The sequence below is a fragment of the Ambystoma mexicanum genome, chromosome 10 (genome assembly GCF_040938575.1).
Source record: "Ambystoma mexicanum isolate Mex_15411 chromosome 10, UKY_AmexF1_1, whole genome shotgun sequence".
Lineage (NCBI taxonomy): Eukaryota > Metazoa > Chordata > Amphibia > Caudata > Ambystomatidae > Ambystoma > Ambystoma mexicanum.
In genome coordinates, this window is record NC_090932.1 from 1,392,712,389 (window position 1) to 1,392,737,517 (window position 25,129).

The window sequence follows — 25,129 nt, forward strand, 5'->3', positions numbered from 1 at the left end:
GGTCTCCCAGTCATGTGGGACATGTGTCGTAGAACTACTGCCTCTGTTGTTCATCAGCCCTTGTTGTATGCCATGGTGCTAATGCCTGTTTCCATTTTTCTCTTTCATGTCTTTGCAGGGGACGAAGCACTTGTTGATGCTGGGGATGTGGTGGTTGAGCCGTCCCAGGAGGGCAACCCGGGCCGACCTTCCACAAGTGAGGGACGTGGTGTGTTTGTGGGTGAAAACCCACAAGTGCTGCAGGTCGTGCTGTCGAGGGGTGTCTCTGGGGGTTCCTCCCCCGAGCAGTATTCAGGTGTAGACTCGGAGGATGACACCTATGTGCAGTCGCAGGTGAGTGTTCTTGGGAGAGAATCTCCTCTGTCCGACCCACCTGCAGCCGGGCCATTGCCCTCAATGGGGATGTCAGTGTCGGCAGCTCAGCCTCCGGTGGTTACGGATGCAGGGCCACACCACACAATCTCTGATCCTGTTCCTGGGGCTGCAGATCAGAGAGGGAATGCAGTCCTGCAGCCTGAGGCCTTGCCGGCACAGCAAGGCGCAGTCCGCCTTGCCCCAGGCAGGTGTGGTGCCCGTCAACGTGGTGGCCGTATGCCACCTGGCAATACCGCTTGGGAGCAATCCATCTACGGTATGGCCACCCAACAGGCAGCATCATCCGAGATGATTGCACAGGCCATGGATAGGGTGGCCACTTCCATTGTCCCCCCAGAAAGGCTGATGGAGCGACTGGAGCAGGCTACAGAGTCCATCTGCCAGGCACACAGGGAGGACATGTTGGCGTCCAACATGGACAGGCGGGCGGCACTGGCGACTCTGCGGGAATCACTTTCCATGGAGTCCCAGCGCCACAGGGAAGGCCTGAGGGAAGAATTCCATCACCTCAGGTCGACCCTGTTAGAGCTTGAGGCTTCATCCCATAGAAGGACAGAGGAGCAGCTGGAGCGTCTGACACGGACGCTCTCGGCCGAGATGCAGGCAACTCGTGCGGAGGTCAGGTCATCCCGGAAGTTACTGCATGGGGACCTCCGCATGATTATAACCCAGAACCAGAACTACCAGACCCGCCTGCTTGCAGCCATGGAGGAGCAAACTCGTGCTTTGCGTGGGCTGCCTCCCATTGTCACACCATCTTCTGAGGCAGCTCCCCCACCTCCTGAGTCAGCTGCAGGGTCTGGCCAGAGCGATAGCGACTCATCTCCCACAACAGAGTAGCCGTGTGGGCCACGAGCCTATGGGGTGTTTTATTTTCCCATGATCCACACAGGTGGATTGTGGCGTGCATCCTGTCCTCGGACCTCATAGGTGCCCCCCCCCCCCCCCGCCGGCCCTTTCATGGCCATTTTTTCTCATTTTTTTTTTCTTTTTCAAGAGTGTTGCCTTGTGTGGGTACCTGGGCATACACTGTATTGTGGCTGGGCACATGCAGGCTTGTCCTGAGTTTGGTTTCGATGCTTGGGTACCAGACATCCACACCCCTCCTGCTTCCGTTTCCATGGGCTTGCAAAGGGTGTGCCCAAGTGACAGCAAATTACACGGTGACATTGGACTCCCATGAGCTGTTGGCCAGTCCATAGTCAATACTGTGTAGACATTCATAGTGTACATTGTTGTTGCACCTAACTATGCATGATGGTTTGATATGTGCCTCTACTTACATATGTTGCTCATGTTTTGCAGGTATTTCACACAGTTCTTCACACGGGCATACTCTCTGGAGTCAGACTACATGTCGGTAGATGTGCACTGACACTTTTGCGTGGCGCCATCACTGTACATCTGGACGGTGAGGACATACCAGCAGAATCAGGTATTGAGACTACCATTGATTACATGCATTGTGTCTTGTTTGGGTGGGCTTCAGGGTGGGTTGGTGTGTAATTTGATTGAAATTACTCTTACACAGGTGTGTAGTAGTGGCTCCAGCGCGGTTAGCTGTTCAAGTGCGGCTATGTTCCATTTGGGGCACTGCTATTTGTGACACCGGTGTCATGTTGTGATGGCCAGTTTGTTTGCTCTCACATACCATGACATGGTGTCCTCAGTGGCGGGACTGTGAAGGGAATGGGTGACATGGCAATGTTGTCATGTAGTGAATCGCCTGTGGCAATGCATATTTGATTGATGGAGTTGTGTCTTTTCGTTGTGATGCATTGCTGGTGTATGTGTAGGTAGGGGTGCACACATAGTGACACTTCCATGTTAACAATCTCAGGCTGATGTGTATCTGACAGTTTATTGTCAAGTAATTTTGTGACATTGTCAGGTAGTGTCATCATTGATTGTCAGATGGTATGTGCCAGAGCAGTGTGCACTAGCCAGCACTGTGATTCCTAGGTGAAGAAGTTGGCCACCAGTTGCGTACGGGCTGCCTCCCCCCGTGCCCTTTCCCCTCCCATGCGCAGCGGGCGTGCATGTGGTTGTGGATGTGGGGGCACCACCATGTCCACGGGCAGGCCCCGGCGTGTTGCAACGTTGTGCAGGACACATGCTGCCACTATGATCCTGCACACTATTCGGGGAGCATATAACAGCTGCCCGCCAGAACGGTCAAGGGAGCGAAAGCGTGACTTCAGCACTCCGAATGTGCGCTCCACTATGCCCCGTGTTGCAATGTGGGCTGTGTTGTACCTTACCTCGGGTGGCGTGGTGGGGTTCCGGATTGGGGTCATCATGTGGGGGCTGATAGGGTAGGCACTGTCCCCTGCGGAGGTGGTGATGGGTATCATTAGTGGTGTTGTGTCATGACCCAGTATCTGACATGCATGCATGTGCAGTGGCATTCATGCTCACCAAGCAGCCATGTATCTCCATGCTGGCCAGCCTCTAGGTCCCGGCATAGGGTAGACATTCTGTAGATGAAGCTGTCGTGGGTGGACCCGGGATAGTTGGCATATACTGATGTGATTATTCCCTTGGCATTGCATACAACTTGCACGTTGATGGAATGCCAGTGCTTGCGGTTTCTATAGATGTGCTCTGTTGCCCTGGGTGGACGTAGAGCCACATGTGTGCAGTCAATTGCACCAAGCACTTTGGGGAATTGAGCCACACCATAGAATTCCTGGATGCACGTCCGCCTTTCTGCATGAGTCCTGGGGAGATATATGTGCCTGCGGACTGATGGCCGTGCAGTGATGATGTTCAAGACCTGGTGTAGGCAGCGTGACTGCGTGGCCTGTGACACACCACCCACTATGGCACTTGTCCGCTGAAAGGATCCAGTGGCCAAGAAGTGCAGTACATTCAGGACCTTCTGCAGGGGGCTGAGTGCTTGGGAGCACAGGGTGGGTGATGTGAGGTCATCCTCCCACTCACTGACCAGGTCCAGTATGATGTGTGCTGGAAACCTGTACCTCCCATACACCTGGTCATCAGGCATCCCGAATAGGCTGGTTCTGGGTGTGAATATTCTGGCCCTGACTCTCCTCCTCCTCCTCCTTTGGTAGCCCACTGCCACTGCTGCTAGGAACGGTATGTTCATCCTGGCATCTGGCTTGTTTATTGAAAAGTGCGCAAATTAATGCTTTGCGCGTGTTCTAGGCGAGCGTGTGACCCTCGCACCCCTGGAATCTAGTTCCCACTCCAATAGCGTGTGGAAATTCCCACGCAGCAGGCATACAGGTGCGCTGACGTACTTGCGTGTGTAAGTGCCCGCGCACCCCTGAAATACACGTACATAGGCTAATGGCGTGTACGCGCACTTTTGACCAATTACACGCGATGAAATACACGTACATAGGCCAATCGCGTGTACGCGCACTTTTGACCAATTACACGCGATGACACTCTGACGTGCAGTATTTCCACGTGTGCTCCGTCATCACGTGCTGAGTGGGGAACGCCCGTGCGGATCACGTCAGACGCGCTTACGCGCTGAGGGACTCTGGTCCAATAGAATCGCGTATGCGTGCTGACGCACTTACGCGCTAAGGGCCTTTCCTCGGATTTCACGCTGACGTGCAGGAATTTCACGTGCCAAATCACTCCATATCAAGCTGGCCACCCGAAAACACACGGAACACCACGCTCCTGCCCAGAAGGCCGAGTTACTGCCCCCCCCAGTGCCCTGAGCAGCCTCCCACGTGCTATCTGCTGCTGCCTGCCTGCCTGCCTGCTGCCACCGTGCCCTGCCATTTGGTGCCTGCACATCAGCCATCTGCAGGGGTCCAGTTGCTGTGTCCACCCCTGCTGGAACTGAAGACTCCCAACTGGGATTACATCGCTCCACAGCCCAGCCCCAGGACCCAGTTGCCCACCCACACCTGCCTCTGGGGTTGCCATGTCGGGCACTTCCACATCTGGCACCAGTGGCAACCCCAGGCCAGAGGGGCAGAGGGGCACCAGCTTCACTGCCACCGAAGTTGGTGTCCTGGTGGAGCATGTCCTGGGGCAGTATGATGCCCTCTTTGGATCGTCCCGCGCCAGCAAGGAAGGACGGGAGAGGATCTGGGCCGACTGTGTGGTTGCCATCAACGCGGAGGGGGTGGCAACCCGCAACGTCCAGAAGATCAAGAAGCGCTGGGAGGACTTGAGGTCCAGGACCCTTGTGAAGGGCCGGCGCCTCGTGGAGGGGGGCCGGGGCAGCATGAGTTCCATCCAGAAGAGGGTCCTGGAACGCGTACGCCCAGCGCTCCACGCCCAGGTCCTTGAGAGGGAGGCCCGTCTGGAGTTGAGCGGTAAGTGTGGAAGCATTACTGTGTGAGACAGGGCATGTTGCGGTGTGCTGGTTCTATGATACTTGCCTGTATGTGTGCCATGGGCCATGTATGCATGTATGTGTGCAGGGACATCATGGTAATGCATGTGCGACCAGTGATGTGTGACCCACATGGTTGTTGCATGTGTTGAAATGCGGCATGGGGAGCCCTATGCAGATTTAGGACATGAGAGCATGCCAGTCTCTGTACCTGGACATGGATGGGGGTGAAGGATGGGTGCTGATGCCAGGTACATATATGGTAGCCATGTCTGTGTGCCTGACCTGCGTGTCTGTGACTTGTGCATGCCATGGATGCATGACACATGTGTGTGACAATGCACAGATTCAGTGACGCAACCAACTTACCCTTGTTTCGCCTGTGTTCGGTGTGTTTGGGGCCAGATGGATGTGACTGAGGTGAAGTGTGTGCATGTGATATGCATGTGCCATGATGCATGTGAGTTACATATCATTGAATGTTTCAAGAGTCAATTGGACATGCATGGAAATGTGCATGGCATGCACCATGCCTGTTACTGTGTGTGTTTTGCCTGGACTGACCCATGTGTTGTGGAGGGACATGATGGAAGTGTACTTTGACAGTGGTGCTCATCTGCTATTGCTTCCTGTCTAGGGGACCATTGTACAGTAGCCTGATGCTTGTGTCCTTTGTCTCCCTCTACGCAGCGGCTAGTGAAGAAGAGGGCAGAGACGGCGCTGTGGAGCAAGGCGGCGGGGATGCCCCCACGGCTGCAGCGGAAGGGGTGGGTGAGCCCCCACAGGGGCCTGCTACGGCGGGAGATGGTGAGGAGCCATCCAGGTTGGTGGTTTGCACAGAGGAGGAGGAGGCCGACACTGGTGCACACATGGGGCCTGGTGGGAGCATCCCTGCTGGTGCAAGTGGTGCAGTCCAGGGCCAGGGGCAGGAGGCAGCACAGGTCACCGTGGAGGTGCCTGTGCATGTCGCTGTCCCTGACCCTGTGAGTGCACCACCATGCACCAGCAGGGATGCCCCGTCCCAGGCCCGTCCGCAGGTAGAGGGGATGTCCATGTCAACTGACTCCCCTCCACCTGCGGACGTGGGAACCCCTGGCCGCGTGGAGCAGGTCCTGATTGGGGTCGCGATGCGCACGGCTGTGATTCGTGATGCCGTGCGTGCTTCCCGGGAGGAGCACGCACGTCATCACGAAGTGCACCGTGCCGACGTAGCCCAATTGGGATCGGCCATGTTCGGGGGGTTCCTGCATGTGTTGGCCAATCTGACGGCCCTCTCCTCCTCTGTGCAGGCTATCCACCGGTCGTTCTCCTTGCCGTCTTCCGGCCCAGATGCCACCATGGCCCCCTGTGGACCTGCCCCGACCAATGAAGCCAGCTCGGTGGGGATCCCATCCCTGCCACAGTTGGGAGTCGGAGGTCCAGCAGGGGTGGACAACACAGCAAGTGGACCCCAGCAGATGGAAGATGTGCCGGCATCATCGGGCAGGGCACGTGCACGACGGCGTCGGTGGTTACCATCAGCCTGGATGCCGTCGTGCTGGCAGAGGCAGTGGCGTCGGAGGCAGCAGCGGGCTCGACGTGGGAGGCATCATGGCTCAGGGCCATCAAGATCAGAGGGGCAGGCATCGGCCGGAGGGCAGGGCAACCCTGGCATGGCGGTGTGTTCCGTGTGGGAGGAGTTTGGCCAGCGGATAGGTGCGGAGCGGCAGCGGGCGGAAGAGGAGCGGCTCGCCATGGCCAGGGCGGAGATCTCCATGCGTCGGGCATTGAGGCGGGCTGAGTGCCTCGAGGAGGCTCGCAGGGATTTTGGTGAGCACATGGGGTTGTCCCTGCGAGACCTCGGGGCCAGGACAGAGTCCCGCCTCCAGGACATTGACATGGAGTTCGAGGATGCCCTGGCCAGCATCACCAAGTGAGCCGCAGGACTTGCCCGCTGCCTTTGTATATAGTTTTTTAGTTACTTAGTGCTAGGTTTCCTTTATTTATTTTTATTATTTTGGACCGCTCGGACAATGGCCACTTTTTTGTACATATTTTTTTTATTAGTTAGTATTAGGTTTCATTTGTGGTGTTGGGCTCATGGACCCTGGAACATTCCTGTATATATTGTTATTTTTTGGGAGATACATTTTTTTATTTTATTATTGTTTACACCATGACGTAATGGTTTTTCTTTGATTTCCTACTACATGGTTTTGCTTTGGACAAATTCTATTTATTTTTTAATCCTTTGTTTTTTGGTTTATCATTTTTGTTCTCGGACATGGACCTTTTATTTACTTTGCCACATAGTTGTATGTTTTATTAGTTTACTTATTTTTTGTTTTTAATACATTTTTATATTTTCTTACACTTGTGTTATTTTCTCTTTGGTTTCTTACATGTCATGATATGGGTTTTGACATTCACTTGCACCCATTGTGTATGTGTGTGTGACGGACATGTGTTCTTTTGCATACTTGCCTTTGGGGTTGTGTCATGTGATTGCATTCACTATGTGGGTGCATGCAATCCTTGCCTGGGTGTTTGTGCTGGGTATGCTGGCCATTACTGCCATGATTGTGTATCGTCAGGACCTGGGGCCAGGGGGACATGGGTGGGGGCCTGCTGGCAGGTTCCCCACAGTGCTGGGGGTGGTGGGAGACATGGGTGGGGGCCTGGTGGAGGGTGTCCCTGGTGGATGGGGGGTGGGGGTGGTGGGAGACATGGGTGGGGGCATGGTGGAGGGTGCCCCTGGTGGATGGGGGGTGGGGGTGGTGGGAGACATGGGTTGGACATGGGTGGGGGCCTGCTGGCAGGTTCCCCACAGTGCTGGGGGTGGTGGGAGACATGGGTGGGGGCCTGGTGGAGGGTGTCCCTGGTGGATGGGGGGTGGGGGTGGTGGGAGACATGGGTGGGGGCCTGGTGGAGGGTGTCCCTGGTGGATGGGGGGTGGGGGTGGTGGGAGACATGAGCAGGTGTGCAGGGTAGTTCCCTGTGGTGTGTGCTGCCTGCAGGGGCCGTGGAGGGTGTACAGGTAATGCCTGGGAGCACACAGCCAATTCGCGTGTGGAACTTCCCGCGCACCCCTGAAATCCACGTACCCGGCCATATCGCGTGTGGAACTTCCCGCGCACCCATGAAATCCACGTACCCTGACTAATCGCGTGTGCAACTTCCCGCGCACCCCTGAACTCCACGTACCCGGCCATATCGCGTGTGGAACTTCCCGCGCACCCCTGAAATCCACGTACCCGGCCATATCGCGTGTGGAACTTCCCGCGCACCCCTGCAATCCACGTACCCTGCCATATCGCGTGTGGAACTTCCCGCGCACCCCTGAAATCCACGTACCCGGCCATATCGCGTGTGGAACTTCCCGCGCACCCCTGCAATCCACGTACCCTGCCATATCGCATGTGGAACTTCCCGCGCACCCCTGAAATCCACGTACCCGGCCATATCGCGTGTGGAACGTCCCGCGCACCCCTGAAATCCACGTACCCGGCCATATCGCGTGTGCAACTTCCCGCGCACCCCTGCAATCCACGTACCCTGACTAATCGCGTGTGGAACTTCCCGCGCACCCCTGGAATCCACGTACCCGGCCATATCGCGTGTGCAACTTCCCGCGCACCCCTGCAATCCACGTACCCTGACTAATCGCGTGTGGAACTTCCCGCGCACCCCTGAAATCCACGTACCCGGCCATATCGCGTGTGGAACTTCCCGCGCACCCCTGCAATCCACGTACCCTGACTAATCGCGTGTGGAACTTCCCGCGCACCCCTGAAATCCACGTACCCGGCCATATCGCGTGTGCAACTTCCCGCGCACCCCTGCAATCCACGTACCCTGACTAATCGCGTGTGGAACTTCCCGCGCACCCCTGAAATCCACGTACCCGGCCATATCGCGTGTGCAACTTCCCGCGCACCCCGGTATACACGCACACGTTTATTTTTTCTCTCAGCGCGTGTCTGTGTTTGTGGGTACCCCTTTGTACGTCATTTGTCCTGGAGGGCCACAGTATTGGACATTGATCATGTCTGTATATAGGTGCTATTTGTTGGCGCACCTTTTAGCGCACATTTCTTGCAGGCGCAGAGACGCTACCGCCTGCTTTCTTGTGGCGGTCGTGTTTGTGCCTGTTTGTGCCTGTGCGCTGCTTTGAGCGTGCGCTTTTTTGCCCTATTCTATTCCATGAATACGTGTTGTATGCGAGCGTGTGGGCGTTCCGCGCACTTGCCTCCTAAACTTTCCCCGTGCCGCCCACATTCTTCCCCATTCCGAGTGTTGTGCCCCATTTTATTCCCCATTCCGAGTGTCCCGCCCTGTGTTCCGCCTACTTTAGAGCTGTGCGCTGCGCTCGGAGTGATAGCGCAGTGGCCGTGGCGCACGACGTTGGTTGACCTGTGCGCCGGCCTGCGCCGCGCGCTTTTTCAGCGCACGTCCTCTACTTTTCTTGCGCACGGACTTCCATGAATCGACGTGCGCTGGTTTTCCTGCGCTTTTCGCTAATTTTCGGCGCAGCGCACGTATTGGCCCCTCTGCGCCAGGATTTTCGGCGCACATTTATTCCATGAATCGGCCTGTAAGTCTCTTCTTCCCTAATCACTGTTATATTTGCTATTTGATCCATCTTCAACTGTGCTTGTGTTTGACCATCATCTATACTGTGTTTGTGTGATATAATGTTAGTTCTCCTTTCATTTTGTAGTGGTTTGACTCAGTTATACTCTGATCTGCCAGTGCCTTCTGGGCCTTTGCTCCCCTTAGAAATATAGGAGCTAACTTGACTGGTGTGTTTCCAATATCTGTTTGAACTCCTACCATTATTGCCACTACTATTGGGTCGTTCAGGTTTATTTCTTCTCCAATTTTATTTTTGTCCCTGCTCTTTTTTAAATGGTCTGTTTCCACTCCATTCGCCCTGACCATCTTGGCAGTCTTCTCTTTCATTTTTCGTGAGTTTACAATTCCTGTCACCAGTGGCAAATTGATTTGTGTACCCGTTTCGGATCCTTTGTTTTTTTTAATGTTTTGTTTTTTGTTCGTTTTCAGTTATGAGTACTATTTCTTTCAACACCTCCTCTGATTTTTTATTCCATCTTTTCTTCATTTTATCATTCAACCTGATACTTGGAGCTAATATCATTTGTCTGCAGTTGAATCATCCCTGAGGATGCTGGGCTCTGTCAACGGGGATTCTCTTCCTCTGCAATTTGGGCTAGACGTATGAATTCCTCCAGCAAAGATTCTGACAGGGGTGTATCATCCAGAATCTGACACCCAATTTATTTGGACATCCTCTCTAATATAAGCTGCTCTTTGTTCTGTTGTTGGACCTCCTTTACCAGCCGTGTTAGATTTGTATTCATCGATACCAATTGCTGGCTGGTCCCCTCCCAGTTATCAACTAAATCTGTCATTAGTAGTGACTGTTGATTTATTTTAATCTTGATGTTTTCATATACGGTCTAGGACTAATGTCTTACAGATTTGAGCCCTTCCATTGAGGTTTGACACTCCCTTACTTCCTAAGTTAGTGTCAAAAGAATTCCTGTGTGTGATTGTACCTACCCTTTTGATATGATACGATATGGCATTTGTAACACGCCTATACACAAGTGTTTCAAGACGTTTTAGAATTTAAAAAACGTTCACCGGGGACTTCAACACAAAATTCAAGGCAGAGAGGGTTGAATCACTTTGTTCTGTTTTGTTCATCCACCCCTCCAGTCCTTCTCTCTCCACGAGGCCCTCTGTTGGATTATTCCCTTTTTGCAGCACTAATTGATCACCAAGATCACCCCCTTGCAGCTCTATTACTGATGATGAAATGGCATTTAGTTTGAACGACATCTCAAGAGAGGTATGGGGTTTATCTGACCCGATGTCTGTCTGACTTTGGGGTAGATAGAAGGCCTCATTTTATCAATAGAGACTGTTCCGGAAGGTAATTTCCTCACCCTTCCTCCTGTTGATCACTATCTCCCAAATTACAACATTTCTGCTTGGGAAGGAAATCCTGTATTGTTCTTTTCATTGTTGTGGCTGTGAATGTAGATTCAAGGTTCTAAGCTTGTGCCACCTTGGAATTTATGTGATTTATATTCACGGCTCGTTCGTCCTTCACCTGATCATTGAACTCAGAGGTTGAGGGAGTCTGGTTATCCAAAATCAAAATCCCTCCTGGGGGACCTCACAATGACAATATAAAAAGACTCCTCACCTGATTCCTCGTTGAATTTACAGAATTAGCTGACTCATAGATTTCTGCACCTTTAAATCATCCCCCAGGGCTCCACTACTTAAATTATATATATGCGACATGCCTAATTAGAAAGATGTTTACCTCAGCCGTGTGTTATACCCTCACACAGGTTCACACGACTGTAAAGAGCTATGCCGACTTGATGTTACTTTTGCACAGAAATGTGTTTAGTAATAACCAGGTGCTTGAAGAAACATACCTGCGATAGTCACAAGCTTCTCTGGGGCTTCTCTGGGCTTGCAGGACTCGTAGAACTTCTCGTCGCTGGGCTCCACCTTCTACTGATGATACAAATAATTACCACTGGCAGCTTCCTGGAGACCTGCATCCCGCACACCCAAACACCAAAACACTTTACGACCCACACTTTGCGCAGGCGCTGTCACGCGGGGGTTACGTTTTTGTAGTCTCCTGATAATTAGAGGCACAGCACCTCACCAGCTCATGCTCCGCCCCTCCAAGACACAGTTTTCTGCTGTCCTTGCACTACCAAAACACTTTGTGACCCACAAATGCCTCATCTAATTCATTTCAGGCAACAGCAATTCATTAAAAAAAAGATGTTCTGCAGGGCTTTGTCCTCTGATAAATAATATTAGATTAGATGGGTGATTTTAACCTGTGGTTGGATCACCCAGATGATTGGCTATAGATATGGAAAAGGCTTATCGGAATTGGGCTTTATACAAAGAGTTAGAGCCCCCATGCATCTTTTGGGCCACACCCTTAATTGGATCTCAACTAATAACATTGAGAGTAGGGTCACCGAGATACTAACATGCCCATGGTCTGATCACTCATGTATCCACTTTACTATCAGAGCAGAGTTTCCATCGAAGAATAAACTCACACGTATGTTAGGTCCTCAGGTTAGAGATACCAAACTTATGACGAAGGAGAAGATTTTGCTGCTGTTAGCTCCAGCGTTACAGTTTTCTAAGGAGGATTCGGCTGCATCCATGTCACAGACTATCACTGCTAACCTAAGTTATATTACTAGCACATTTTCACCCCTAAAACAATGTAAAGCCATAGTTGAAAGAACTAGTAAAGCTTGGTTCACACCAGAACTACAAAAGAGTAAATCTCTGATGATGAAGTCATATTATATTTGGAATAAAAACCCTCTGGCTGAGCATCTGGCTACATATAAAGCAATGGCTAAAGCCTATAAGCTACGGATTGTTATGGCAAAAAATTATTTCATAACACTAGAATAACAAATGCCAAGTCTAATATTAAAGAACTTTTTAAAATCCTAAAGGAAAATGAAACTGGCATTAAATCCAGCGTTCACTCCATTAAGACAGGTGCCTCTTGGTGCCAAGATGTACAGGCCTCTATGCAAAACACACTTTCTACCATCAGGGAAAATATAGCCCAAAGAAAGGCCATATCGCAGACCATCACAGAGAAGGCTTTATCTGTAAGATGTCTATCGATACTTCAATTTCACTTTAAGTGTATATCAGTGAAGGATCTGTGCCGTATTATTGAACAACTTAAAACTACATGCTGTAGGGAAGACCCATGTGCCGCCTTAATCATAAAAACCTGCCCTATGCCTCTTTTGGAGGCCATTTGCAACTTTATTAATGCCTCATTCTCGGAAGGCCAAGTACCTTCTAACATCAAGCAAGCTTGGGTTTTGCCAATCCTGAAACAACCAGGCATGGCTACTGATAATCCCTTGAATTATACACCAATAACGAATATTCCTTTTTTACTCAAAATCATAGATCGTGCGGCTTATAATCAAATCTCCCAACATCTTGATTCTCATCCTATTTTAAATCCTCATCAATCTGGATTTCAAAAGGGTTTCGGTACAGAGACTGCTTTACTAGAATAAAAATCAAGACTCTTGGAAAGAATGGACAAGGGCGCAGCCTCCATGCTCATGCTCCTAGACCTGTTAGCTGCATTCGATTTGGTCACTCATGCGATCTTGGCTGACAGGCTAGGGGAAGTAGCTAACAATTCAGTGGACCATCTTGTTTCTTCACAACCGAATTACCCGTGTCTTTATAGATGAGGCAACAGCAGATCCTGTGACTCTATCATTTGGAGTGCCCCAGGGGGCCTGACTGTCCTCTTGTATCTATAACATCTTTACTGCCCCGTTTTTTAACACCTTAGAACAAGAGGGTGTGCTGTTTACCAATTACGCCGACGACACCCAGTGTGTCGTCCCTTTGGCAGGCTCCCACTCTTGGGACGAGGAGGAACTCAACAGAGTTTATTCCCTAGTGGAAGAGTGGAATATAGAAAACAACCTAGCCCTCAGCAGGGATAAAACTGAATTAATGTTGACTGGCACCCAATCTATGATCAAGAAGTTGGGATCATGTTACTCTGAATTTCATCTTGGTGATGGTATCATTAACCCACAGAAGAAAGTGAAAACTCTAGGTGTAGTATTTGACCAACATCTAGATATGCAAGCTCACGTGAGAAGTCTAGTTTCCTCTGCCATCTATTTTATTAAACTGCTTGCTCATTTGCGCCCTTTTATCACTCAAGGAAATGCCGAGACTCTGACTACAGCTATTATGGGATCAAAGATGGATTATTGTGGCAGCCTTCTCATTGGATCTAGAAAAAATACTATTCATAGACTTCAAGTGGTGCAAAATGGGGCTATCCAAATAGTAGTTGGATTGACCCGCCGCAACCCCACATTTCTCAAGCAAGAAGGTCCTTGCACTGGCTCCCTAGCATCCCGAATCCATTTTCGGTTATTAACAATAACCATGAAATGTAGGCTTGGCTTAATGCCGAATTACCTTCAAGGCTTGATCTCGAAGAAATCGAACAGCCATCCCCTTAGATCCAGCTTCCAGAACTTAATGAACATCCCTAGAAGCAAATCTAAAAAGATGGAAAAGCGAGCTTTTTCTACTGCAGCCTCAGCAGCCTGGAATGCTCTTCCTCCAGATCTGCAGGATCATACATTGCTTACTAGTTTCAAGAAAAAATTGAAGACCTGGCTATTTGCATAGATCCCACTCTGACTTACATTTTCTGGCCCTACATTATGATTCCTCTCTTTGTGTTTTTTGTTGCTGTTTCTATTCTGTTTGTGCCCTAATCCCAAGGGTTCAAAGATGCACGGTATAAATGACGTAAAGTAAAGTAACTAAATAGGTGGAAGTGGTTCAGGTGAATCCCAGTTTCGGGGCCATCCCAGCCGGAAGCTCCATACCACACAAACCCAATCCCATCTTTGAAACATTGGTGCTGGATGCTTGCTATGTTGATAACAAGAGTTATTATTGAAAGTACCGGAGAAACAATAAATATTTAAGTCACCCGCTAAATATTAACCTCTGAAGGGATCAATGACATTTATCTGAAAGTATTTGACTAAAATGTCAGCCTAATTGTGTGTGATGCTACTGTCAATTCCCAGAGTTTGGAAACACTTCATACGCCTAATATCAATGAAATAGCCTGGTGCAGCACTTCCAAAGATGTCAAAAGAAATATATATGGAAATGCTACATCCTGCTTTGCAGTTCTAAGCATACATGGGATCCTCAGATCACCCAGTGTTATGTGTTTTAGGAAGGACAATTCCAACAAACCTCTTAACAAAACATGATAAGGGACATTTTCCAAAATGAGGTGAAGGTTGCACAATCGGCTATACTCCGGACTTAGCTCATCAAGCCACCTATCAACCACCTGCGACTCCCTCTTACTCGATTAGTGGGTCAATCACAAGCACTGAATAGAGTTGTTTTCATTGTGTCAGCAGCCAACACCAAAACTAATTCTGGGAGGATAGCTCAGGGCCTACGCAAGACAACGCAGACCGAAACAGGTTTGAATCCTGGTCCGTGCTTAGAGACTGGTCTCTGGTGTTAAGCGTGTTATGAAAGATAACTTAACTATTGAATTCATTAACTCAAACCCGGGGGTCACGAGATCCAGTTCAGACTCACCAACATGTACTACAAAGCAGTTAATTTCTAAGCATTTGAATGGGACACCACCATAATTGGTCTGTGCTTCTTTTCCACTAGCACACCTGCAACAGCAATAATGGTGAATGCTGACAAAAACAGAAGAGGATTGAGGATTTTGTGCACTAGGCTGCTGATGTGCTGGCTGAGGAAGGTGAAGAGGCAAACGCTAGCTCCAGCATAAATCTCCAGACAGTACTGAAGGAAATGAGGGGTACTGCAGAGGTGGACCAGGAACCTGTGTTCTGGTTCTCTTATTTGTTTGACTTCAGGGGTTGCGCTACTCCCTTTGCAGTGGCTCCCGGTCTACTTTTGCACAGTGCTCTGGTTGGCTGCTCTGTTGCCTACGTCGAGGAGGCCATGCACAGCTTTTGTGTACTGGAAATGGGCCTTGCTTTTATCTACAACAACCAGCATTGCATTGGTGACCGAGGATGTCGTTAATGCGGAAGTGAAGAGTAGGAGTGGGCATATTTGCCATGAAGCTGCATATGATGAAACAGAGGATCCCAGAAAGGCTCTCCTGACGTGGAGGGAAAGCGGGGTCCAAAGAAAAGCACTGTTGGCGTTCATGAAATGATAGACAGGAAGATTAGGTAGGAGGGTGATTTGAGAATGTATGTATACCCTGAGTGCATTGAATGGGAATCACCTGATGGCATGGAAGTATTTGTTGACCCAGAAACCCTGCCAAGAGCTGGAATCTCTACTATGTTCCTGGTGGACAGAGAACACAAGGGCATGGGGCCTAACCCATTCTGGCATGAATACTAAACTATTCTGATTCTATAATCAGAACAGTCTGCTGAAAACGGGTTTTACAGTTGGATGCCATTCCCAAATGCTATTAACCAGATTTCATTTTAGCAGGGCAGAGAGCCTGGAAAGATTTCTGGAAGATGTAACAAGCACTGCACCACCACCAATTCAAATACAGTAACATTTTGTTCAATTGAAAATGGTTGTTGGCAATAAGGCACACTTCCGTACAGACCTAAATGTTGCAATTGAATGCACTTATATATTAATTCAGTAAAAAAAACTTTGTTAAAGGGACGTTATGGTTAAGTTGCGCTACTAAAAACCTATGAAATTCAGTAAAAAGCTTTGCTAAAGGGATGTTGGGGTTCCAAGTAAAACCAAAAACCCCCTGAAATTCGCCAGTAATGGTAAGTTAAACAGCCATAACTCGCGCCACCACTGTGCACTGCTAAGACTAACACCCAGGACATCAAAGATGACGTCACAAATGTCATTGATGACATCACTGATTACATCACATGTGCATTTACTTTTCATAAAAAGTCTGTCTAATGGATTCTTATTATAATGTTCACAAAAAAGTGTCAAGGATCATTGGAATAAATATCATGAGCTACTTAGTACATTAATCAATACATTGATATAAATACATTTTATTATAAATTCTATCAAGTATACTAACGTACTCATGTAGAAACATAGGCATTGTGTGCAGCATGCATGATGGAAGTGCAATATTCATAATTTTGCCATATTCAATGTTGAAATGATAACTACTTTCTTATTACAGTTTTGCATACTGTCATACATATAATAAGTAGATAAAACCAATTTACTATGGACAAAATACAAAGAAATAACAACACATACAAATATGAGTATATACATGGAAAGTGAAGTAAGCAAAAAAGCAATAATAGTAGCAGAAAGGGTTCATAACCTAACTAAGTATCTTTATGCAGAGAAATGATTGTTCTATTTCAAAGGTGAAACTTACCCTATGTATATGTATCATATGATGTGACTACACCCTAAAGAAAGTAGTGTGAGTACAATGTATACAAATATGAATATATACAGGGAAAGTACAGTAATAAAAGAAAAAACCTATCAGAAAGTGGTGATAACCCTACTGATTATCTTCATGCACAAAAACCATTGCTGTCTTTCAAGCCTGTGTCTTCCTTTATTTATATGTTTCATATGATATGAGTGGAACCTAAGAGAATTACTGTAAGAACATACTTGAGGGATAACTCTACAAATATAGTACCTTTTCCTTTTCAATTGTCATTTCCTGACTGTTACTGAAGAAAACCATGTGCCCTAGATATGTCAGTAAAGGAATAAAGGGGGACCAAGACATGTGATGTAATCAGTGATGTCATCAATGACATTTATGATGTCATCTTTGATGTCCTGGGTGTTAGTCTTAGCAGTGCACAGTGGTGGCGCGAGTTATGGTTGTTTAACTTACCATAACTGGTGAATTTCAGGTTTTTTTTCGGTTTTACTTGGAACCCTAACATCCCTTTAGCAAAGTTTTTTTACTGAATTTCATAGGTTTTTATTAGCGCAACTTAGCCATAACGTCCCTTTAACAAAGTTGTTTTACTACATTTCATAGGTTTTTAGTAGCACAGCGTAACAATAATATCCCTGACTTTATATACATGTAACATAGAACATACTAAACCCCTGCTACTGAATTTGATGTCCGAGGACTCTTCGTATGTCCGCGGACAGACGCGGGCAACAGCAACACTACCCAAAAAGTCAGGGTGTACCTTAAATTGTTATATCATACCATATGAACACTGCACAAATTCACAAACCAGCACACATACACATTATATGTAGTAATAAATAAGAAGTGTAACCTATATATGTAACACATCAACCATTCATTTAAATACAATATGTACTAAAAATGGAATATACCAAAAGAAGAAAGATAGGCTTCCAACATAATTACCTCACAAAAACTGCACAACTAGGAGCAACAGCAGAGCTACAAACCAGTAAGAACACAACTTACCAGAAGCTAGTAAGTGTACTTCAGTTTTATTATATATTTATAAAATGTCTGTATTAGATACAAAAAAAGTTATATAATATTCTTTTCTCACAGAAATGTCCAGTACTTTGGAGTGGCTTGAGGAGAATTTCCCACCTGAGGAAATGTTTGAAGATAGTGAACCTAATGGTAGACACTTCTCTATATAAACCAATTAATAAGTATTACTTTGTATACACTTAACATATAAATCTTTTTTTTTGTACAGACCATACAAACATTGAAAATAGTACACCAAAAAAAAAATTGGATAAGACCCTCCAGCGCATGGAAGAAAAAATGGACATGCTCATGGCAAATTTCAACAATTTGAAAAACTTTGTGGAGGATCACTTGAAAGAAAAAACTAGATACCATTGTCCCACATGTACCGGTCCCCCCTCACCATATCCCAGTCAATTATCCCTAAACCCTCTCCATGAACAAAAACGTTTTGATGAGACTTCCATCCCTTCTTCACCTCCTATGAATCCTCTTGAAACCCCCAATTCTCCTGTGTTTGTCTCAGTTTCTGCTTCCCCTTCTCTTTCATAAGTTTTACGTCTATATATAATAAATTAAAATTATTATATGTGTCCTAATTCATTTCTATTTTTATTTTTATTTTAAAAGCAGTTGACGTGTCCGCGGACAGTGCGGTGTCCGGAATGTCTGTAATCAAACAAAAATGGGGGCGTCCTAAGGACACTATACCTGTTCGTACTGTTCGCAGGCAAGTTGAAACTGTTCTAAGAACAAATGAGGTGTCCGGGATGTCCGCAATTAACCAAAATGGAGATGTTCTAAGAACATTATGCCTGTCCGTAATGTTCGCAAGCAAGTCCAAAATGTTCTAAGAACACATTCGGTGTCTGGGATGTCCGCAATAAAACGAAAGTGGGGGCGTCCTAAGGACACTATACCTGTCTGTACTGTTCGCAGGCAAGTTGAAACTGTTCTAAGAACACACGAGGTGTCCGGGATGTCCGCAATTAACCAAAATGGAGTTATCCTAAGGACACTATACCTGTCCGTAATGTTCGCAAGAAAGTCGAAACTGTTCTAAGAACACTCTTGGTGTCCGGGATATCCGCAATTAACCAAAATGGAGGTGTCCTAAGAACACTGTACCTGTCCGTAATGTTCGCTGGCAAGTTGGAACTGTTCTAAGAACACACTTGTTGTCAGCGATGTCCGTAATTAATCAAACTGGAGGTGTCCTTAGGACACTATACCTGTCCGTACTGTTTGCTGGCAAGTTGAAACTGTTCTAAGAACACACTCGGTGTCTGGGATGTCCGCAATTAATCAAAATGGAGGTCTCCTAAGGACAATATACCTGTCCGTACTGTACGCTGGCAAATTGAAACTGTTCTAAGAACACACTCGGTGTCCGGGATGTCCACAATTAATCAAAATGGAGGTATTCTAAGGACACTACACCTGTCCGTACTGTTCACAGGCAAGTTGGAACTGTGCTAAGAACACACTCGGTGTCTGGGATGTCCGCAATTAATCATAATGGAGGTGTCCTAAGGACAATATACCTGTCCGTACTGTACGCTGGCAAATTGAAACTGTTCTAAGAACACACTCGGTGTCCGGGATGTCTACAATTATTCGAAATGGAGGTATCCTAAGGACACTACACCTGTCCGTATTGTTCACAGGCAAGTTGGAACTGTTCTAAGAACACACTCGGTGTCCGGGATGTCCAATTAACCAAAATGTAGGTGTTCTAAGGACACTATACCTGTCCGTACTGCCTAAAGAACATCTACGCACATGCGCACCACACCCGTACGTTCTCCGAACATTGCGCCTGTCAATGAGTGCGCGTCACTTGTGTCGCACTTTTAATTAATTTCAGGACCTGAACACTGTCCGTAGAACACATGTGCGCATGCGCACAACTGTTCCCGTGCATTTGATGTCCTGCGAACACCTCTTCCGTTCGTGGACATGTTCGCAGTGCCATCATGTGACCGCACCCATGCTGAGCATGTGTCCTGAATTGCGGACACTGTCCAGGTCCCTGAACATTTTCAAAGTACCTTTTCGGGCAATCCACAGTATTTTATACTAAAAATGCACCATAGCACATGTCCCAGACAATAACCCTGACTTTCTACATATTTTTTAGAACTTTTTGAGCACTTTTTGAATGTTTGTCCTGTCCACGGACAGCGTGAGTGTCTGCGAACCGCGCACCAGCACTCCTATAAAAGGCCACACCCCAGAGCTCATCCTCATTGTGTTTCTGGCTACCTTACAGAACACGTTGCATTTTGCTGCCAATTTTTGAATATTTTCTTCTGAATCCTGATGGCATCCATGGCTCCTTTGCTGCCACTTGGTGCTACATCTGCTTCAGCACCACCCCCACCCACTCCACCACAACAACCTCCCCAAGGGCCTGAAGAGGGGAACAGGCCTGAAGATGCAGAGGAGGATGAAGAGGATGATGAGGATGAGGTAGTGGAAGTCCCTACTACCAGCACTCGCCGTGAGTGTGGCGGTTATTTACCATTCATGGTAACGTATCCAAGGCACATGCGAACAAAGTCACCTGCAAAAAGTGCAAAATGGTACTGAGTCGCGGTAGTCCTGGTTCCTACAGCTTTGGTACGACTACTATGAAGCGTCACCTAAAGTTGTTCCACGGTAGGGCAGTTCATAAGGTTGTACCTTGCAACGAGCGTAGTAGGTTGAGTTCCTCTACTTCATCCTGTATTTCTGCTCCTCTCACCACAAGAGACACCCTGTGGGAGAGCGCATCCCTCCAGCTGCCTCACAGGCCATTCATAATGCTGATCACCCTTACCTTTCGAGGGTCACAGTTTTGTGTATGTACTGCGACGCAGTACTCTGCCGGCGGGAGAGACTTCAAAGTGCTTTTGAGACTCTCGTCTCAGAGCACGAGAAGACCTGCTCACTACCTAAGTAAGGCCCACCCTACATCTTCCTCTCTCCACCAGCCCTTTCTTATCCCTGTGGTTGGTGTCCCCCCCTTACCCGTCTTTCCCCTCCTCTCCTAGTGTGTCGTGTGTAAAAAAACAAAAAAAATACAAAACAACAAAAGATTTTCAAAAAGGCTCTTTTCAGAGCCGCCTTTCACAGTCAAAAAATAGAAGTGGGAAATAAATTGAGCAGGCTACTGATTTTTTTTTTTTAGAAGTCCGCGGACAGTTCGCAAACATCAAAAACTTTGGGGTGTTGCCCTATCAAAATTATTGCACTTTTATCTGGGAGGAAGTAGTGGCTCTGAAAACAGCCTATTGTGGTATTTATTTGTATTTGAAACACTTAAAATAATCAACACCTACTGTAAAAAAGATGTCTGTAATTTCACAAAAGGACGCAATGCATCTTGTACATTTCTCAGAAAAATCTGATTACCAGCATAAGTAAAATGGACACCACCTCAACCAAAAATGTTTGTGCTACGAAACATAATATTTTCATTGTGAAAATAGGACATGCCAACATCTCTTAGAAAGGCAAAAACAGCCTTATTGACATTACGCATCGCTTTCTCCATTTGTGGACCAAATGAAGAAGAACGCAGCCACACTTGTTTTTGCGCAATACGAGAAAAAATTACTTGGGAATTTGGAAACATATCCATGACCTTCCCAAGTCCTTCTTTCATCGCAAATTGCAAACAAATTCCTGACACATGTCCCAAACTGTTCCCTCCACAATGAATTATAATTATGTCTGGATGATGCTCTGTCTGCAAACTAGCACAGAGAGGTAACAAGTCTAGCCACTTCATTGCGCGTACTCCATGCCAGTGCACTTCCACATGAGGGAATCCAAGATCTTGCACCTCCAACCAATGTATCCATGAGTCTCCCAAAATCCAGAGAATCTGTTTTCTGAAACACACAGCCATAGCTAACTGTTCTTCTCTCAGGAAAAAGACCTTCTGACAAACTGTCTTCTTACACAACACACCCACCAAACTTTACTGACCAATCAAATCCTCTGCTCATTCTCATTTATATGCCACTCCACCACAAAATCCCTGTATGTAATTTGCGGTGTCCGCGGACTTCCGTTATGTCCGTGGACTTATCATAACCTAGACAGCCCTTATACCATTTCCACTTCACTCTCGGTGCCATTCCCTCATTGGATACAGCTAAACAGTCACACAACCATCCACCAATCACATTCAAGACCTCTACATCTAACTGCTTCATCAGAGTTCAGCACTTCAAATGTACTGTAGATTACTCTGAGTACAAGTCTCATATCATTGGAAAGCACCTACTTCAAAAACTACTGTACAGTTCTCCAGGGTTTCTATTTGCAGCTGCATGCATATCCACGTGCATGAAAACAAACTACAGGTATGCATATTTTCTGCACAGTACAAATACAAATCTTATGAATGCATATAAACAGAGTAACTGTCACTTAATCTGTATAACCTATAAAAATGAACTTACTGTCATTTTTCCCATCTACTATAATCAACTGTCACTTCCAAACCTGTCTGCTATCTAAACACATTTTTACACACACAGCTATCTAAAAAATTACACACAGCCAGGATAAGGTCAAGCACCTTCAAACACTCACACAGATAAACACTAACATTGAAAAACTCCCAACTGCAATAACACCACTACCTGTACATCACATCCTTCTGATTTATTACCCACACCTTCACAAATGCATACATTCCATGCTAGAGTATCTGCCATTTACCTTATAAAAATTGCAAAATAAGTATATTATTATTTCTTCTGTCTCCTAACAGCAATAACACAGCCTTAAGAAACCAAGCGTGTTTCATACACTTTCTATTCTACTTATTTGCATAGCATGTTGAACTAACATAATGTAAATAAAATATGAAGGCTGCACATAGTCAAAGGAAACTACATACTATATACACACAAAATTACTAACTTCTTTCCTTTACAATTACAGTGAAGAGCACTGTCCTGAAAAGCAGCAGAATCCGAAGTACAAACAACAACTCAGAAGAAACCTAATCTTTCCACACAAAAAAAGTAAGTACAATGCTACCATAATATTCTTACTGTTACTCAAACACACTGTGTGGTTGATTCATGGTATTTGTGCACCAAAAAAAGATTAGTGCACCATTCTGCCCACAAATACCCATTTGTTAAACAAGGATTTGCAGGCAGAATGCTGCACAAATCCCTGTTTTCGGCACACAAATGGCATAACTCAGACTCTAGAATGTTATTATTGCAGAACAAAGAACTGTTTTAATTCTATACCATTAGATTTAGTATTTGTGCTTCTCCTCACGACTAGCTTACTTTCTAATTGTCATCTGAACCCCAGTATAGTAACACACAAATAGAAGAATAGCCTTCACACACCATCACATACATCTCTACCATCATACTCAGACACTCATGCACACAGCACACATGCATCGCAGAACAACCCAGCCCATACCTTCTTTATTTTTTTCAACAGACCCCAAAGAATTCCTACCAAAAAGCAAGTCTGTAGAAAACAACGTAGACGTAGAGCAAATGAAAAAAGAAGTATCCAAAATAAGCATCCTTCTCTAGCAGAATTTGGACAAAAAGTTCAAACAAAACAGCTAATACTGTCATTTAGCAAAACAAAACATGTTTCAAGTACAGAAACTTTGCCTCCTCCATCGAAATGTAAAACGAAACAGAAAACGATTATCAAGAATTCAGCTACCACTACTGCTAAAACTGCTCCTATAAATCTTGATATAATGGCAAGTAAACATACCAAAAAAAATATTTTAGCAAAAATATTCAGCCACAGAGTCCTTCAAAATCTTATAAAAACAGGAGAGAAATCATACACAACCCTTAAAACCTACCGTAGAAAATTAATATTAGAAGCTTTGATAGACAGTGCAATCCTGCTCAAAAGAAAATTATTTATTTTAGTGTTAAAAAGAATGAAACCACTAACAAAACTAATTAGTAAATTACAAAAAAGACTTCTCAATAAACGGAATGTCAACAAAAATAACTTCTAAATATCTGTGGTGGTGAATGGAGTCACACCACAAACACAGAACCATATTTCAATGAAGAAGCATACAAACAAAAGCAAACAAATACGATTGCTATGCATAGCAGTGGAGGAGGTTATGAAAAAATGTATAATACCATAATTGAACAAGAAATACTGCTTACAAAATTATCCCCTGAAAACTCAGAATTACCTCTCCATTCGACTGGACGAAAACATCCAGTATACAAATGGTCATGCACGTCAATGTGTAACATTCCCAAAAGATCTATCAAATCTTTACGCCAATTTCTCAATCAATATGTGAAATGCAAAGACAAAATCAAAATTAAACTGCTACAAAATATGGATACCTGTCCAGTGCGTAAATGACCAGGCTGCAAGGACATTCATTAGCCTGCATTTCAGGACCAATTTGCAAAAGCACTTTCCATCATTTCAAAATGATATCAACACATCATCCAACTATAAGAAATCTGGTCTATAAACTGTACTATGCTAAAAGTCCTGCATTAGCACTAGCCAATTTAAATAACAATATTCTACATGGTACAGCCAAAGAACTACTTGAAGAAATTGACCATATCCAGAAAAAATATTTTGGAAGTAAAAGCCACTTACAAAATGCAATACCTTTACAACAAACTAGCAACAATTGTACACATGGCAACCTTCTACTACACACATACAAAAAAGAAATACTAAAATTTAAAAGTACATCCGCTGAAATACCAAATCATGTGTGTGTGTGTGTTGCCGCAGAACTTTTTATAAAACTAATACAAAAACTATAGACATAACATACAAAATAGACGGCAATGAAGATTCTAAATGGTTTGAATTAGCTCTCTACCTTATAGCAGAAAACAAATATGAAATAACTGACCCTTTAATACTTTGCAGTTACTGCACTACAAAACTTGACAACAACCAAACTCCTTCACATGCTATCACAAATAATTTTGAATTATTTCCCCTACCAAAACCCCTGCAACAACTCAATTTATATGAGAGCATCATAATTCAAACAGTACACCCATTTCAAGCAATAATACGTCTTCAACCAAAAACAGCAAAATTACCTCCCTCTGAATTGGTGAAAGGTATTTGTGGCAAAGTAGTTTATTTACCATTAGATCTGACAGAAAATGTACACACTCTAGGAGTGCAAAGTCCAATAGAACAATCTTTAATCATCTTAGTAAATGGTGTACCAACAAAAGACAAAAATATTTGGCAACAACTCGTCGACTTACATAAAGTTAGACAAGCCTTGCAATATCTAAAAGACAACAATGAGTACTACAAATAAATAAATATTGAAGAAAACTTAAGGGGAACAACTGAAATAATTCAAGAGTCACGAGAAACAGGTC